The sequence below is a fragment of the Podarcis muralis genome, chromosome 12 (assembly GCF_964188315.1).
Source record: "Podarcis muralis chromosome 12, rPodMur119.hap1.1, whole genome shotgun sequence".
In the NCBI taxonomy this organism is placed as follows: Eukaryota; Metazoa; Chordata; class Lepidosauria; order Squamata; family Lacertidae; genus Podarcis; species Podarcis muralis.
The window spans coordinates 20317261-20333953 of NC_135666.1; positions in this window are offsets into that span (position 1 = coordinate 20317261).

Below are 16693 nucleotides of genomic sequence, written 5' to 3' on the forward strand. Positions count from 1 at the left end.
GATGGAGGGATGGAGAGCCACGTGTACTCACGGCCCTGGAGGAAATGGCCTTCGAGAAAGGGTGGCTTGTGAGTGCTATAGATACTGATTTGCAAAACACCTTTCTTTGCTACTCTCTGCCGGAAGCCCTTCAGCATTTAAGTCTGGGCAACTGACTTTCTCAACTCATTGGCACCACCAATGTGGACTAAGGAGGAACTAGGCCAACCTTGTCAATCATTCGACAACAGGAATATTGAGCTTGGAGGAGGCAGGGAGTGCCATGATTCTTCAGGGGCAGAGAGAATATGCATGAGGAGGAGCCCTTGCCTTTTCAGTATAGAGGATCTAGGATAGGAGAGGTGGAAATGACCTCTGGTTGCCAGAGTGGCCTAGACAGGGACATCAGTCTAGGGCACCCAGCGAGCTTTGTGGGTGAGTGGAGGTTTTGACTGTGCTCCAAGTGCTCTGGAAGACTCACTTGTTTTGGCAAACATTCCCCTGAACTTGGAACTTTTCAATTTAATCATTCCTTTTAACTGTTTCAATGGTTATGTTAGCTGGCTTGTTTTGTGGCATTTTTTAAAACTCTCAATGGTTTTAATGCTTTGATGGAATAAATTTGTTTGTGTATTTTAATTAGGTATGGATTTTACAATTGATCTTATACTTGTAGACCGCCTAGAAGCCATTTTGGCACGTAAGTGGCATACATATATATTGACAGCAACGGCAGTTGTTCTGTGTGTAAGGCAGGCTCATAGGAGCTTCAGTGTTGATAAAGGGGTTGTGTACCCTCTCTCATTTTAGCCTCACAACAATCCTGTCAGGCCAAGAGATGGCAATGACTGGCCTACAGTCACCCCATGAGCTTTATGGCACCTGGGGCTCCCTGCTCCAAATCCAACAAGTTGACCTCTGTACCACATGGACACATTTCCCCCTTCAAGTTCACTCAGGGATGATGCATAGCTCAGTCTTTTGCCTCCAATCTGCAATAAACTGCAAGGTGGATTACAATTGAGGATTACTCCATAATCATCATATGACCTTGTGTGGATCAGATACTGTTGAACACACAGTAATTTTGGACACAGTTAAATCACTACAAGGTGACTTCCCTCTGTGTTTGTCCCAGGGTAAAGCTTCAGGCAACGAGATTCCTAGGTTTTAAGAAGGTGGAAAGACTGTGATGGTGTGTGTCAGCTACAGAAGGTTTTTAACGTTGTGTTTTAATTGTTGTAACCTGCCCTGGGACCTTAGGGTGAAGGTGGGGAATAATGATGATGATGATAATGATGATAATGAATAATAAATTAATAATAATTATAATAATAATAATAGCTTTCCATTTTCTTGTTTATAGAGTAGCTCATGCAAATGAAAAGCTCTGTTCACACTCCATTGTTTAAAAGAGTCTTCCTTTTGTATATCTTGCGTGTTTGCCCAGCTGAACAAACTTCCTAGCAGATGTCTGGTGTAGGATAACTAGATTTAGGCAGGGAATGTCTCCTGTCTGGATGTCCTGCAGTGTGAACTTAAGATCCCTTATTATGTCCTTCCTGGCTTAACAAGGAAGTGGTCTTAATGTGTAGGATAAGGATATGGATATATATATATATATATATATATATATATATATATATATATATAACTTGAGTTTGCATTTTTATTAAACAGCCAGCAAAAGGTGTCCTTCCATTCTTCTCCAGATCCCAGGCAGAGTAAACCAACCAGCTGAAGAGGAAGCTTGCAAGAGTGACCCATTTCCTTGGGGAGCTTGCCTCTCCCTACTTCATACCTGCCCTTTTTGAGTCAATATATCAAGCATATAGTACAGCCAGTTTGATCAGTGGAACTATTTGGAGTCATCCATGGGCTGCCCATTTTGGGTTGTTACTGAATCACCTGCAGGAGTTAGGAATGTTCCCCAAACTCAAGGAGACCATGAACCTGCAGTAATGGAAAATATGGATAGATGGGAATGACAGAACATAAATGGACGAGCAGATCTCCTGGCCAATATTATTTCTGAATATGCCTTATTGTGCTTGTCTTGTCTAGTATTTGCAAAATCGGAGCGAGCCATTGAAAATAGAAGTCCGGCCCAAAGTTGAATACTACGCCTCCCAATGTGAGGGCACGCTTGAAAAAAGAAGGCTCATCTTCAGAAAATGTTGGGAGAATCTGCAGTAGAAGGAGCAGCCTTGAGACAGAAGCTGGTGAGTTTTCTGTGCCGTCAAAGCAGAGGGGTGCTAGCTGATTTACAAATGTCAAATGGAAGGGGTGGGAGCCAGGATAGCCCTATCTGAGCATCGTAATGGCATCTTGTTGTGAACTGGGTGAGCAAAATTACACAGCATATGTTTTTCAGAATCATAGAATCACAGAATTGTGGGATTTGAAGGGACCCCAAGGGCCATCTAGTCCAGCCCGCTGCAATGCAGGAATCTCAACTAAAGCACCTATGACAGATGGCCATCCAACCTCTGCTTAAAGAACCTGCAAGGAAGGAGAGTCCACAACCTCCCAACAGAGTCTATTCCAGCGGACTAGATAAGTTGTTGTTGTTGTTTAGTCGTGTCCGACTCTTCGTGACCCCATGGACCAGAGCACGCCAGGCATTCCTGTCTTCCACTGCCTCCCGCAGTTTGGTCAAACTCATGCTGGTAGCTTCAAGAACACTGTCCAACCATCTCGTCCTCTGTCGTCCCCTTCTCCTTGTACCCTCCATCTTTCCCAACATCAGGGTCTTTTCCAGGGAGTCTTCTCTTCTCATGAGGTGGCCAAAGTATTGGAGCCTCAGCTTCAGGATCTGTCCTTCCAGTGAGCACTCAGGGCTGATTTCCTTAAGAATGGAGAGGTCTGATCTTCTTGCAGTCCATGGGACTCTCAAGAGTCTCCTCCAACACCATAATTCAAAGGCATCAATTCTTCGGCGATCAGCCTTCTTTATACCAGATAAGTAGTGCTAGATATTTAGCTGGGCTCTCCCTGGTGTTGTTAACACCTTTAGCTCTCGGAATACAACACCCATATTAACATGCTGCTAGATGGAGTGAGATGCTGTCTCTCCCCCCTCCCCCCGGGAAAAAGACATCTGACACAGTGGAGCCTTTTCCGTTCTGGCATTAGCATGACTTGACAAAGGTTGGCAGTGTAGTGGATACAGAGAAACAGTGACTTCCTTGGCAACCCAGCACAAACGCTCCTTGTTAGAGCGAGGAAACCAGCTAAGTACAGCATGACTGCCTTATCTGTTAGATAGCATGGGGATGTTTTTGTATATCCAGTGTCTGAGAATTAACCTCTTTGAAATGGCCAGAGAGAATTCTGGTTCCTTTAATATATATCCTGTCCAAGATGCTGACTATTTTGCTGGGGGGGGGGGGGTGGAGAGATGCTGCAGGAAACCCAAAAAGAAACAATCGCTAATCTGAACCCAGATGGTAGCAAAAAGCAGGAAACATTAGGTAATACAGCAAATACGATGCACAATTTTTAAAATTTTTTATTTTTGCTGTTAAACTATGACATAATCAGTGAGGTGGAAACCAAAGTCAGGAAGCCCCATGTGACCGTTAAAACTTTGTGTCGTTGGGGTCTTCATTAGAGGAGTTGGGAGTCATGGCTTGGGTCTGGATCAGACACGACACGTTGTGGCAGTTAAGCGTCCTTGCATCCGCACAGTCTCCAAGACAGTCAAACAAGCAAAAAACCAAGACTAGAGTGTAGATATGCCCAAATGGGGGAAACGTCGTTAGACACGTTTTGGGAAGATTCTTCTTCAATGGCCTTTGTCATAAACGTTTTCCATGTACACATTTGCAAGGCAAATGCGTAATGATCCCACAATTTGTCATCTTATAACTGATCAATTTCTAGACTAACTCCCAGCAGTCCTTTGGAGGAAAGTCATGTTCTTTAGACATGCTTCAAATGCCGCCCCCCCCCCCACCCTCAATAGATACTGTAGAGTTTGAAAGCGGCAACCAAACTGATCAGGTGAGTGGAGTAACTCTCATACAGTGGTACCTCGGGTTACAGACTCTTCAGGTTACGGACGCTTCAGGTTACAGACTCCGCTAACCCAGAAACAGTACCTCGGGTTAAAAACTTTGCTTCAGGATGAGAATAGAAATCGTTCTGCGGCGGTAGCGGGAGGCCCCATTAGTTAAAGTGGTGCTTCAGGTTAAGAACAGTTTCAGGTTGAGAACAGATCTCCAGAACGAATTAAGTTCTTAACCCGAGGTACCACTGTATATGGAAAAGTTACAGCATTTGGGACTTTTTTAGCTTAGCAAAAGAGTAAGTTGTGACATGGCAGGGAGAAAGAAGACAGAGAAAAGTTTTTCTGCCTCTCTCAAAACACTAGAACTTGTGAGTGTCCAATGGACCTGGATGCTGGCAGATTCTGGGCAGATATAAGAAAGCAGCTCTTCACAGAGCACATAGTTAAACTGGGGAACTCACTGCCACAGGAGGCAGCGATGGCCACCAACTTGGATTGCTTCAACTCAGAATTAGGCAAATTCACAAGGGACAAGGCTCTCCATGGCTATCACCAGCCAGGTCGACTGTGTTCCGCCACCATAGTTAGAAGCAATATGCCTCTGAATACCTGTTGTTGGGTATCTATCACATGTGGGCAAGAGGGCTGTTGCACTCATATCCTGCTTGGGGGCTTGGCATTGTCTGTTGTGAGAGCAAGATGCTGGGCCAGATGGCCACTGGCCTGTTCCAGTTCTATGCATGCAGCCCCAGTGCCCACGGAGAAAGCATCAGTGCCATGCAGCGCAGGAAGACAGACAGAAGTGTAACCTGATTCTGTGTCATCTCATCCATGCGTGCAGGGCCCTTCTGTTCTCTCTCCAGGTCTGCTGCGCAGATGCCCACTTCCTGGGCCACCTGTGGCACCGCTCCTGCCCTTCCTCCTGAGGCTGCCCTGGTGCCTACCCTTAAGGACTGCTCTGCGACAGCACCCCCTTGCTGGAACACTGCAGATCCAGGCAGATGCATTACCACCCCGTGCTAGATCTTTAAATATGCTGACAACGTTACTGCTTATTTATTCCGGTCGCATTTTGAACGAGAGAAGCAAAAGCCTGCTGGTATTGTGCCAGAAATGCGATATATATAATGATGTTGTTTAGCAGCAACTGTCTCACTTGGTGCTGTTGACAGCAAAATAAATTAGCCTGATAAACATAATTTCTCAAAAACAGCTAAGTCAAAACAGATGGTTTAAAATATTTTGGCAGGGCCCATTAGCCCAGGTTTACATGTATGTGGAGACATTAGTTCTGCTGATGACATATGGTGCCTATTTACTATTTTTGCAGCGAAATGCTCTCGTCTACAGCTTTATCACGGAGAAAGAGGTTGAAGGGTTGTTTAGCTTTAGTTAACAGAGATCTATTACTTGCTAATTTACGGAAGAAGAAATGGGGAGGGACGGGGAGAGGGGGGAATGTAGCCATAGTAATAATTCAAGGAGCAGCGGAGGAAAGTGGAGGATAATGACACATTTGTACACTGACACAATAGAATATTATTGAATGCTAATAGCTACTTGTATAACAAAATGATGGGTTGCTTACTTTGCTCACTGTGTAGAAGTTATCTTCCTCCCCATCAGCTCATGCCATCCACAGCATGATATTCCCCAATAATAGTAACACTCCCCAATAGCACCAGCCTTTATTGCAAGTATTCAAAGCCCTTTGAAAAAACACTAGTTTAGTGATCCTCAAAAGTTGTCTAGTAAGGTCACGCAGTCCTAGTATTCCCTGTACGGGAGATGGGTTGTGTATGTGCAGGGGCTGAGAGGCAGTAGCCCTGCTAAGGCTATCAAGAGGAAAAGCATCTAAGGGTCAGGCTAGGCAATCAGCTTGGCACTCTGTGGATATGGCTGGAAAGTGACTCTGATGCTGCGCAGTGACTGGGCACAGATCTGGGCATTGGTCTGGGATGTCTCGGGGCATGAGGTGAGGGCTGCCACCTTGCAGGTCTGGACAGTGTCTGCACGGGAGACTACCTGGGAACCTCACGAATGCCACCTTTCAAGTGCCAAGATGGCATCAGGGCAAGGGATACATGTACAAAATAAATGCACAAATGTGTGAATGAATGGCTGCATGGTTCCTCCAGCATCCAGCTAACCTACAGCTTGACAGTTATTCTTGATTTGGAGCTCTTTGACAGTAGAACAGACAGTGGGCTCTCCTTTGCTGAAGGCATTTAAGCAGAAGGAGGACAGCAGTTATCTGGGATGCTGTAGCTGTAGATCATGGGTACGCAAACTAAGGCCCGGGGGCCGGATCCGGCCCAATCGCCTTCGAAATCCAGCCCATGGACGGTCCAGGAATCAGCGTGTTTTTACATGAGTAGAAAGTGCCCTTTTATTTAAAATGCATCTCTGGTTTATTTGTGGGCCATAGGAATTCGTTCTCCCCCCCCCCCAAAATATAGTCTGGCCCCCCACAAGGTCTGAGGGACAGTGGACTGGCCCCCTGCTGAAAAAGTTTGCTGACCCCTGCTGTAGATCTCTGCTCTGAGCAAGGGGTGAGACTAGGTGAACTCCAGTGACCCTTCCAACTCTTGCATTCTATGCTTCTTTGGGACTACCAGGGGTTTTGTAAGGGGATGTCGGGGGGGGGGGGCTAAGCCCCAGGGCTTTTGGCTCTGCTGCCCCTTTGAGCTCAGAAAAAGGATGCAAGGTTGTCTTTCCTAAAGGGAACCACTTCAGGATGGGTGTGGAACAGGGTGTGGATCTGCAGCAAGAAAGCATGGACAGGAAGCTAGCATTGCTCATACACAGGGAGGTCAAGGCCACTCCACTAGTTTTTGCAATGGGCCTCTTAGCTGCAGGTTTGGGTGTGACCCCCCCACCTCTCTCTTTTCAAGGTCCTTCAGTGCTCCCTTGCCTGCCATGTCTCTGTCTGACTTCTTATAGGGTGGTTTGGTCTATGCTGTCTTGTCGCTCTGTATTTAGTACAGCTTGTCTTTTGCATATTCATGAGGTGGGTGGGCCTCTCTGAAGTTCAAGGGCTGAATGTTTGGGTGGGTGGACATTTTCTGGAGTAGTCCAAGGGTGCCCCCCCCATCTTTTAAAAACCATTGTTTAACACAGCCTCACACACCTATAAGCATTCAGCCACACAACCCTCCCACCTGCTTTCTGAAGCAGGTCTTTCCAAGTACCATTTCTACAGGTGAGTGGTGGCTGAGTCCCAGGTGTCAGTTTTATTGGTCCTAATTTTTTAAGGGAAGAGCCCCTTAGCAGCTTTCCCTGTGGTTAAGTGAGGTGGAGCCACAGAACACCCTCCTGCAGTTCTCTGCAGTCAGGATTGTTTGTAAGGAACAGCTGTCAGCGATTCTCCTAGGAGAAAAATTTGAGCAGAATCAATACATTTGATAGTGAAAGCAGTAAGAACTTTTACGATGTCTTGACTTAAATAAAGCAGCCAGCAAATCTTTCCCCCTCCTCGTGGTTCAGTTATAAAGACTGTAATAAAGTATTAGTAAAACATAGTTTAATTGATGTTTAATGACTTCCAATATATTCCAAATGACCATCCACAAGTTATTTTTTGACATTTATTAGGAGCCATTAGATAACAATTTCATTGTGATTTTTATGACACAAATCTGATGGGTAAAATCTGACGGATTGATAGATAAATTAAAATGTAATGGGGTTTTAGGGTGAGGGAATTAGGCTATCTTGCAGGTCTGTTTTCGATGTCATAAATGAAAGGAATATTGTTTGAAAAGATTTGTTTATACCTTTTGGCTTTCATAATGTGCTGTAAAAATAGGTGTGTGGCAAGCTGTTATCACAGATTAAAAAGCAGGATGTGGGGCAAACAAATGTTAAGGGAATTGTGTCATCCCCTGAGCCAGAACTCTGCACATAAATGAACAAGCAAGATTGTGATTTTCTCACACAGGAAAGTAAAGTTTTACTCTGCATTTTGTTGACACTTCCATTTATTATTTCCTTAAGGGGTCTTCCAAAACACCTGTTTGTTGAGCATTCATTGTGATTTCTAGGGTGTGTATATGTTTTTACACATCCCTCCCAAACTTTTCGATGCATTTTCTTGTCACTTCAGTAACTGCAAAAAAAAAGGGCTTTTCTTAAAAAGTGGATTTGCTGCAGTGACCATCCATTGCACCCACATTATGCAACCTCATTATGGAGGCCATTCGAATGGTAAGAAAAAGTTGGTACCTGGATTTTCTTATTTTCCCTCTTTTTCGTCTTCCCCCACAACCTTTCCTCTCCTGCATCTTGGATAGTGTGTCAATACTTTAAACTGCAAAGAGCCATAAGTGCTTCAGTAGAAAAGTGGCATATAAATCTAGAAAGGAAAGGAAGTGTTCCATGATTCTCACCCCAATCGCAGATCAGTTGCCAGCGCTGATGCACACCTGAGATAGCTCAGCTGGTAGAGCATGAGACTCTTACTCTCAAGGTTGTGGGTTCGAGCTCTACGTTGGGCAAACGTTTCTTGCATTGCAAGGGCTTGGACTAGATGACCCTTGTGGTCCCTTCCAAATCTACAATTCTATGATTCTGTGTGAAAGCATGCAAAAAGTCTCGAGTTCAACCCCTGGCATCTGCTGGTAGAAGTGGGAGAGACTGCTGCCTGATACTCAGGAGAGCTGCTACCAGTCAGCGTTGACAATATTGGGTGAGGTGCATCTATGGTCTGACATATAAGTCATTTTCCTTTGTATCCCTCCAACAGCAGTGTGAAGATGTGGCTTTTCCAGAAAGCTTTTGAGATTGGCTGAGGCAGTTTTGAGGGCGTCGTTGTACATTTGCATAGCTGTTTTAATGACTGCTCTCTGTGTGTTTGTGATCTGCAATTACCAATATGTTTAATTTGGTTTAGTCACAAAGAAACGCAGGGTATACCATTTTGAAATAGGCAAGCAAACAGTGAATCTACAAAAAGCCACACACAACTTATGCACCTCCCTTCGGAGGCTAGACTGTCTATCACTGACACTTTTGTCCCAGGGAGTCGGGACCGAAGCATTTGTTGGGGTACTTGTAGCCTCTGAGCATGTTGGCTTTCCTAGGCAGAGAAGTCAATATAGGCGCTGATTTCTATGTTTGAGAGAGAGAAAAACTCTTAAGTTCCCTTAACAGAACTCATTACGTTACCCGGCAGCTACGTGTTTCTCCAGTTGAACAAGGCGAAAAAGTTTTGACATTTCCCCCACCCCACCCACCCCCCGGCTGCAGAGCAATCAAAAGGGATAATAAAACTTGCCAATTTATGAACAGCTGAAATATAGGCCTATGGGGAGGTGTGTCAACCTCATTGAGATTGACGGCCATAGGGAGTCCCTCTGTTGGAGAAACAAGATAACTTTGAAACGAGGCGAGGAGGAGGAGGCCAAGCGTGCGTAAGACTTGGCCGAGGAGCAAAGCCCAGATTTTTCGTTGGGTAAGTTTTTCCTAAATGCCTTCTATAGCAACTTCAAACATTTTTTCCAAGCAACGCTCCAGGTAAAGTCCCTTGACTTGCGTATCTAAAGAAAAGCACTTTAGCGGCAAACCTCAGGAGCAGATGTCAGCATTTCTGGGACTCATTTGACGTCACTGAAACCAGCGCAGGTGGCCCTGCTGGCAGGGGCCTGCTGGGCGATGCCAGGCAGTGGTTGCAAAACACTGCAGCATCTCGCCGTAGTTTCCCGGAAAAACCAAACCAAATCAATTCCAGCAGCTAATAAAGAGAGCCAAGGGGAGATAGCTTAGGAGTGTGGAACTCTGCGGCTGGCATTGAAGAGGAGCTGTAAAATTCAGATTCAAAACTTTCTTAAAAGACAAACAAACCCAATTACATTTAAATAAAAAAACTCGGTGTTATTTATGATCAGAATTCCCCCATATTTGTTCATATTTATCATATTTCTTCACACGATTAATACAATTTGGAAATTAAGTACAGTGGTACCTCAGGTTAAGTACTTAATTCGTTCCGGAGGTCCGTTCTTAACCTGAAGCACCACTTTAGCTAATGGGGCCTCCTGCTGCTGCCGCGCTGCCGGAGCATGATTTCTGTTCTCATCCTGAAGCAAAGTTCTTAACCTGAAGCACTATTTCTAGGTTAGCGGAGTCTGTAACCTGAAGGGTATGTAACCTGAAGCGTATGTAACATGAGGTACCACTGTAGTCGGTGCATGTTTATATTTATTTTATTTATTTCAAGCTTTTATATACTGCTTAACACGCTCCTGAACCACTAGTGCAAATGCAGCCCCCACAGCCCCCTCCACTCACTCAAATGGGCAAACCTTTCTGGACAGATATTGTCACTGTGAGGAGAAGACAGAAGGCTTGAGTCTCTGGAACTTGAAAGACTACCTTCTTCCGCATGAACCTGCCTCAGAACTAGTATCTTCATTGCCTCAGTGGTGCCCTGTCTTCAGTGGCGAGTAACCGGGGAAAGGGCCTTCTTAGTGGTGGCACCTGACTTATGACAATGGAGTCTCACTTTTAAGTTTCAGGCACCAGATCAAGCTGACTTCTTCACTTTTATTCACCCAGGCATTTTAGTCAGTTTTCTTGCCAAGAGAATGCCCTGATGATTTAATGCCAAATGATTTTATTCCTGTGGTATTTCACCCTGGTTCTGTAATTCATATATCTTGCCTCTGTTTTCATCTTGCTGTTTGTATTATTATTATTATTATTGAGCCCTTACTATTATTTATTATTGTTGTGCATTATATTTAATTTATTATACATCCTTTTGTATGCTTTATCTTTTAAATCATCCTGCCACCTACTTTGGAAGCTGGCTTTCAAACTGAAAACCAGGCAACTGATAAAACAAAACCAAACCAATAGCTGTTCCAATCAAGGCATACTCCAGCTCCAGGTACAAAGCCCAGTCGCTGGACTTGGGTGATGAACGCTCACCCTGAGGCTACAGAGAGCAATGGAGGGGAGAGTGGTTAAAAATCTTCTTTGACGTGATGGTGAACCACAATACCCAGGAAGCAGGAAGAGATATTTCACCCCCCTCCCTCCACCTCATTTGCCTGTTGTGCCTTGGGAAAGGAAACAGGCCCCACTTGCAAGAGAGCAGCCAAGGTGAAGGCCGACACAAACAGAGGCGCTATTTAATTCCTTTTCGCTCCTTGAAGTTCACAGCCGAGCGGGATTGTACTTCACAGTGAAAGAAGAAGTCCTGGGAAAGGGTGCAAAGGATTGTGCCTCGTCCCGTGAGAAACCCTTCCTTTAATTAGGGAAAAAAGAGACCTCTGTGGGGGTTGGGTCTCCTCCCCTCTGTGTTCCTCACAGGCACTTTCGATGTGTTTTACCAGTTTGGCAGCAAATCCCTCTTCTTCACATATTACTGCTGAGGGGGTTGTGGTTTGCAGAGCACAGGCTTTCCTCGTGGGCAGTTCTGGGTTCAGTTACTTGCATCTCCAGTTACAAAGAAACAGGAAGTGGCTGAGGGAAGAGCCCTTTCTTGACCTGAGAGACCTTGGACAGCTGCTGCCAGTCTGAGCAGGAAACACTGGGTTAGATGGCCTGACCCTCTATTTAATTCTTATTCTGTCAGCCAAGCCCACTTCCTGTTGAACTTCCACAGGACCCTTTTTTTAAAAAAAAATTCATCAGGCATGTTTAGTTTTCCTACTTAATTTTAATCTTGGGTCATTGTGCAAACTGGCATTCCCATCTATTAGCCACATATAGTGAGTGCCTATGGACTGAGCCCAGTGAGGTAACAAGAGCGATGGCTTAAATATTAAGGGAGAGGGGCAGGATGGCGGCCTTCCTCCCGAACCGGGAACCATAAGGAACAGGGAAGAAGGAAATTAACAGGAATCCCAGGGAAGGAATGAGAGTTTGAAGTGTCAGCGCAAGGCCTTGATTTTGCGAATCCAGAAAAAGCCTCAAGCCCATTAAAGCTAACAGCCACCACAAGGCAAAACGGGATGATAGAGGAGCATTTGCTGATGCTTTCTCTGGCTCCTGGCCCAGCTCTGTGTTACTGCAGCAGAGCTGCAACTCGTCAGGAGATCTGGCGTAAGGGCCTCGGATTGGCACAAAGGGGTGCCAATCGTGGTACTAGGTGGGTGCCGTCCATCCTTTGGGAGGGTGGCTTCCTTCTCAGCCTCTTCTGCATCCAGACTGGGAGTGGTAACTTTTTTCACTCAAGGGCCACATTACCTTCCGTGCAAGCTTCTGGAGGGCCACATGCCAGTGGTGGGAGGGGCTACCAGGAAAAGTTGGTGGAGCAACGTATGTAAATTTGTAACATAGCCTGGTTTTCTACACATGCTACTCCCACATCCCTCTCTGTCCTCCATCCAGACAGGCAAGAAGCATTATTGGGGTTCAAGGACATGCAATACACTCAGGGGGTGAGGGGGACCAGTGAGGGACAGTCCCGGGGAGAGTTTTGAGGGCCAGAGAGAGGGGCCTGTAGGGCCACAGAAAGCTGGCTTATACCGTTGGCCCCTTAGCTCAGTATTGCTTACACCGACTGGCAGCTGCTGTCCAGGGTTTCAGGCAAGACACTTTCCCATCCCTATCTGGGATTGAACTCGGGACTTTTTTGCATGTAAAGCAGATGCTCTCCCTCTGAGCTATGGAGAGGTTCCTCACAACTGGCCAAGAACCTCTAGCCACTCTGCTGGAGGTGAGAACAATAACTACCGGTACTTCTGCTCCAAATATTTTCTTTCCAAAACCAAAGCCAGGAGGAGTAAAAACAGAATGCACGATAAACTCCAAAACCTTACCAAGGAAAACGAGAGAAGCGCCCACCCCATATTTCTGGACACTACCTAATAAAGAGCAGTTGGGCTCATGGGGGGGGGGCACCTGAAACCTGAATGCTAAATAGAGCCTGCCTTTTCATGTGTGCAGATTTCCTTGTGGGCCTACCTTGAGAGCAATCCAAAACCAGAATGGTCTTTTGTGCATTACACCGCTGCTCTTGTTGCCAGAAATTATTGCAATGATGTAAGAAAGGGTTTTGCCCTCCATGGGGTTGCTGTTGCAGCTCCTACCTGCCCCAGCCAGCACTTGCTCTCAAGGGCACCAGGTTGGGGAAGGCTGCTCCGCTCAAATAGCACCAACCCTTATTGTTGCTGGCATTATGAGATTCTCAGCAAGGGTACCTAAGGGTCTTCCTTCCTTTTTCATGGTAACAATCGTCCCCCCTTCCCCAACCAGTATCTCCGATTAGAGATCGCTGTTCTCTCTCCTCCCAAATTTGACTTCAACAATTTGGGTCAAAAGCTGGCTCAGGGATGTGAATCCTGGATCTCAGCCAGCACACTTGCCTCTGCCAGCAGAGAAAGAGAGAGGTGGCCACAGAGTGGTATGAGAATTAGGCTTCTGGAAACAAACCTGAAAGCAGCGTCCAAAAATCCAGGGAGCCACTTATGGGTTGGGGTGGGGGCAGAATCCAACATTGCTGTCCAGATTTTGTTTGTTTGTTCTGTTCAGTTTTTACAAAGCTTACGAGGTTGTGTTCCATCCTTGCCTGGGTCTTCCACAAATACAACAGGAGATCTGAGAGGCCGTTCCTTCAAAGCGAATTGTTTGTGCAATTTACCCGGGCAATTAAGAACAAGACTCATCAGTGTGAGTCACACTGAACCTTTATTAAAGACTCCACTCTGGCTCCAGAGTTTATTCTGCGGATCCCTGTCTCAAGGGACTGGCAAACTTGTGTTTGGAACCGGCAAAAAAGAAAGCATCTTATTAGCATCATAGAATGGGGATGCTCAAAGAAAAGGACTCAAAGGTGCTGCTACCTCCGCCCCCTCCTTGCATGAGGGCCTCAGTCACTTGCCTTGAGAGATAGGGAGGAGGCAGATGGTATGTAGGGACAAAGGAAGCTGCCCTGTACTGAATCAGACCACTGGTCCATCTTGCTCAGCATTGTCTACACTGATGGGCCAGCAACTCTTCAAGCTTCCAAGGAGGGGACAGTCCAAGCCCAGAGTGGAGATGCTGGGAATTGAACCTGGAGCCTCCTGAACGCAAAGCGGATGCTCTACCACTGAGCTAAGACCTTCCTAGCAGACCTTCCCCAGGCAATGACTCAGCCCCATTTGGGGCAAGCAACAGGATGCTCACCCACCCCTAAATACCTGCCTTTGACATTTGCAAAGAAAGATGGTCCATAGCAAAATGCATAGTGTGGGACCTAGAGTGGTGTGGTGGTTAGAGTGTCAGACTAGGACCTGGGAGACCCGGGTTAAAATTCTCACCGTGAGACCTTGGGCTAGTCACTATCTCTCAGCCTAACCTACCTCGCAAGGTTGTCGTGAAGATAAAATGGAGAAGGGGGAGATGTTTGTGTACATAGCCTTGAGCTCGTTGGAGGAAAGGGGTATAGAAATGCAATATCAATCAATCAATGCTGTGAGCTACTATTCAGGTCAAAACCTAAGAGAAGTTTGGCTTCAAGACAGCAAAAAGATGCTTTGAAATCATGGTTTGATTGTCACACTCAAGTACATCTGCAGCAAGCTAAGCATTAGAAGCAAAGCATGCAGATCAGGTACAAGTTGGGAAACATGGTTGGTTTTTTTTAATTTCTGGATTCTCAGTCCAAGTCTGTGGGGAGTGGTAGAATGATCCCCCCCGGACATGCATATCACAAGCAATTAAATGCTTGTGATACATTCTTATATAAGCATAAGAAGTAGTGGTTGTCATACAGTCCCTTGTCTGAGAGGATTTTGTCTAGTAACATCTGTGGGGAAGGTATGACGCAAACTGTTCTGTATTTTTCACTTTAATTCTTGACCAAAAGTACAGCCAACTTTTTTGTAACGTCAGGTCTGCTAGAGACAAAGGTTAAGGTTTCAGCAGGCCGGACCTGGCTGCCTCTTGCGCTGTCCACATATGTACTGTGTACGGTTCACATCTATTCCATTCTGCTTGTTTGGCAAACATTGCCTCCAGCAACTACTTACAATCTGTTAATCAACACGGCTTTAGAATCTTTTGATGAAGGGCAGCTCAGAAATATTTTACATAAAATAAACAAACCCTCAGTCAAAAAAACATTCCATTTCTCCTCAGAGAAGAGCCTGAGCTCATGCGTTTAACTGAAGGATGCGTTACCCTGAGTGGTGGGGCGGAGATTTGAACTGCCATTGTCCCAGCTACAGCACATTCAGCAAAGGTAGAGCTTTCAGGGAGATTTATTAAGGACAGCAACATTTTATTTATTGCATTTCTATCCCACCTTTTCTCCAAGGACCTCAGGGTGGCATATATAATTCTCCTCCTCCCCATTTTATCCTCACAACAACCCCGTGAGGGAGTTTAGGCTGAGAGTGCGCGACCAGCCCAAGGTCACCTGGTGAGCCTCATGGCTGACTGGGGATTTGAACCCAGGTGTGGCGTTTGCCCTCCTAGGGGTGTGACATCATACTGGGTTCATAAGGAAAGGGTTAACTGATTGTAATTTGACTAACCAATGGGAACCCAAGGGGCGGAGTTAATTGTGTATAAGGTTTAAGCACAGAGGGGTTTTTTTTGAGAGGGGAGTTAGGAGTTAAGAGTTGTTGAGAAGACAGTCTAGAGTTAGAAGAGACAGATAAGAAAAGTCTGTAGGTTGGGCTAGTCTGGTGTTAGAGAATGAGAGAATTTGTTAAGAGGAGTCAGTCAAACAGTTGCGATAATCAGACAGAAGGTATTAGGAAGTTCTAGGCTGGTAAAGAAACTAAAGTTAAGATACTGACAGGAATATTATCTGAGAAACCATAAACTTGTTAATGTTTGTAAAATAAACTTGGGGTTTTTTTGTTCACTTTTAACAACTCTCTGGACTCAGCGTTTTACCCGAGAGTAACGGGTTGGTGGCAGCGGGGAAGCGAGAACAGTGGTGGCACAGGGATCAATAGACCGTTAAACGTCCGGGGACCCTGTGTGATCACCACACCTGGTCTCTCAGGTCTTAGTACAACACTCCAACCACCACACCACACCGACTCTGGGAAATCTGCCTTGCCCTTTAGGAAATTCCCTGTCCCACAGCCCTTCTGTGGGCGAGGATGCCCTCCAGTTGTGGAAACCAAAGCCTATGTGGGTGACTCAGGAAAGGGAGGAGGACGTTGGGGAATGTGGCAAGAATATGGTGGCGGCGGTTCTGCTCAGCATCCGATATGGATGGATGGAGACCTGTCCCACAACATCTGAAGACTCGACAGGAAAGAAGGAGCAGCCACCCCCTTCATGACAGCTGTGAGCCAGAGCTCTGGAGCAGATGCATTCCAGATGAGCACCACTGTTGATTCATGTGCAGGGCGTGACCACGGCTTGCATTTCAGAGCAAGGCAGCTGACATGGACTCATCGACGTGAACCACCTAGATGCAGGATGCTGGCTGTTTTCTTTCCTTTTCTCTCTCTCTCTGCTTCCCTCCAGCCTTCTCCTAAGCACCTCTTAAGGGATCCCTTGCTTCCCTTCTGAGTCATAATCTGAAAGCCTAAATCTGTTTTCTTGGAAGGACATCTTATTGACTCTGGTCCATCATTTCCAAGTAAGTGTGCTAGGACAGAACCCTCGAGGCATTTTATGCCATATCAGGGGCCCCCGTTTTAAAATATTAGGAACATAAGAAGCAGCTTTATACCCAATCAGACCAGAGGTCTATCTAGTACAGTATTGTCTACACTGACTGGCAGCAGCTCTCCAGGATTACAGGCA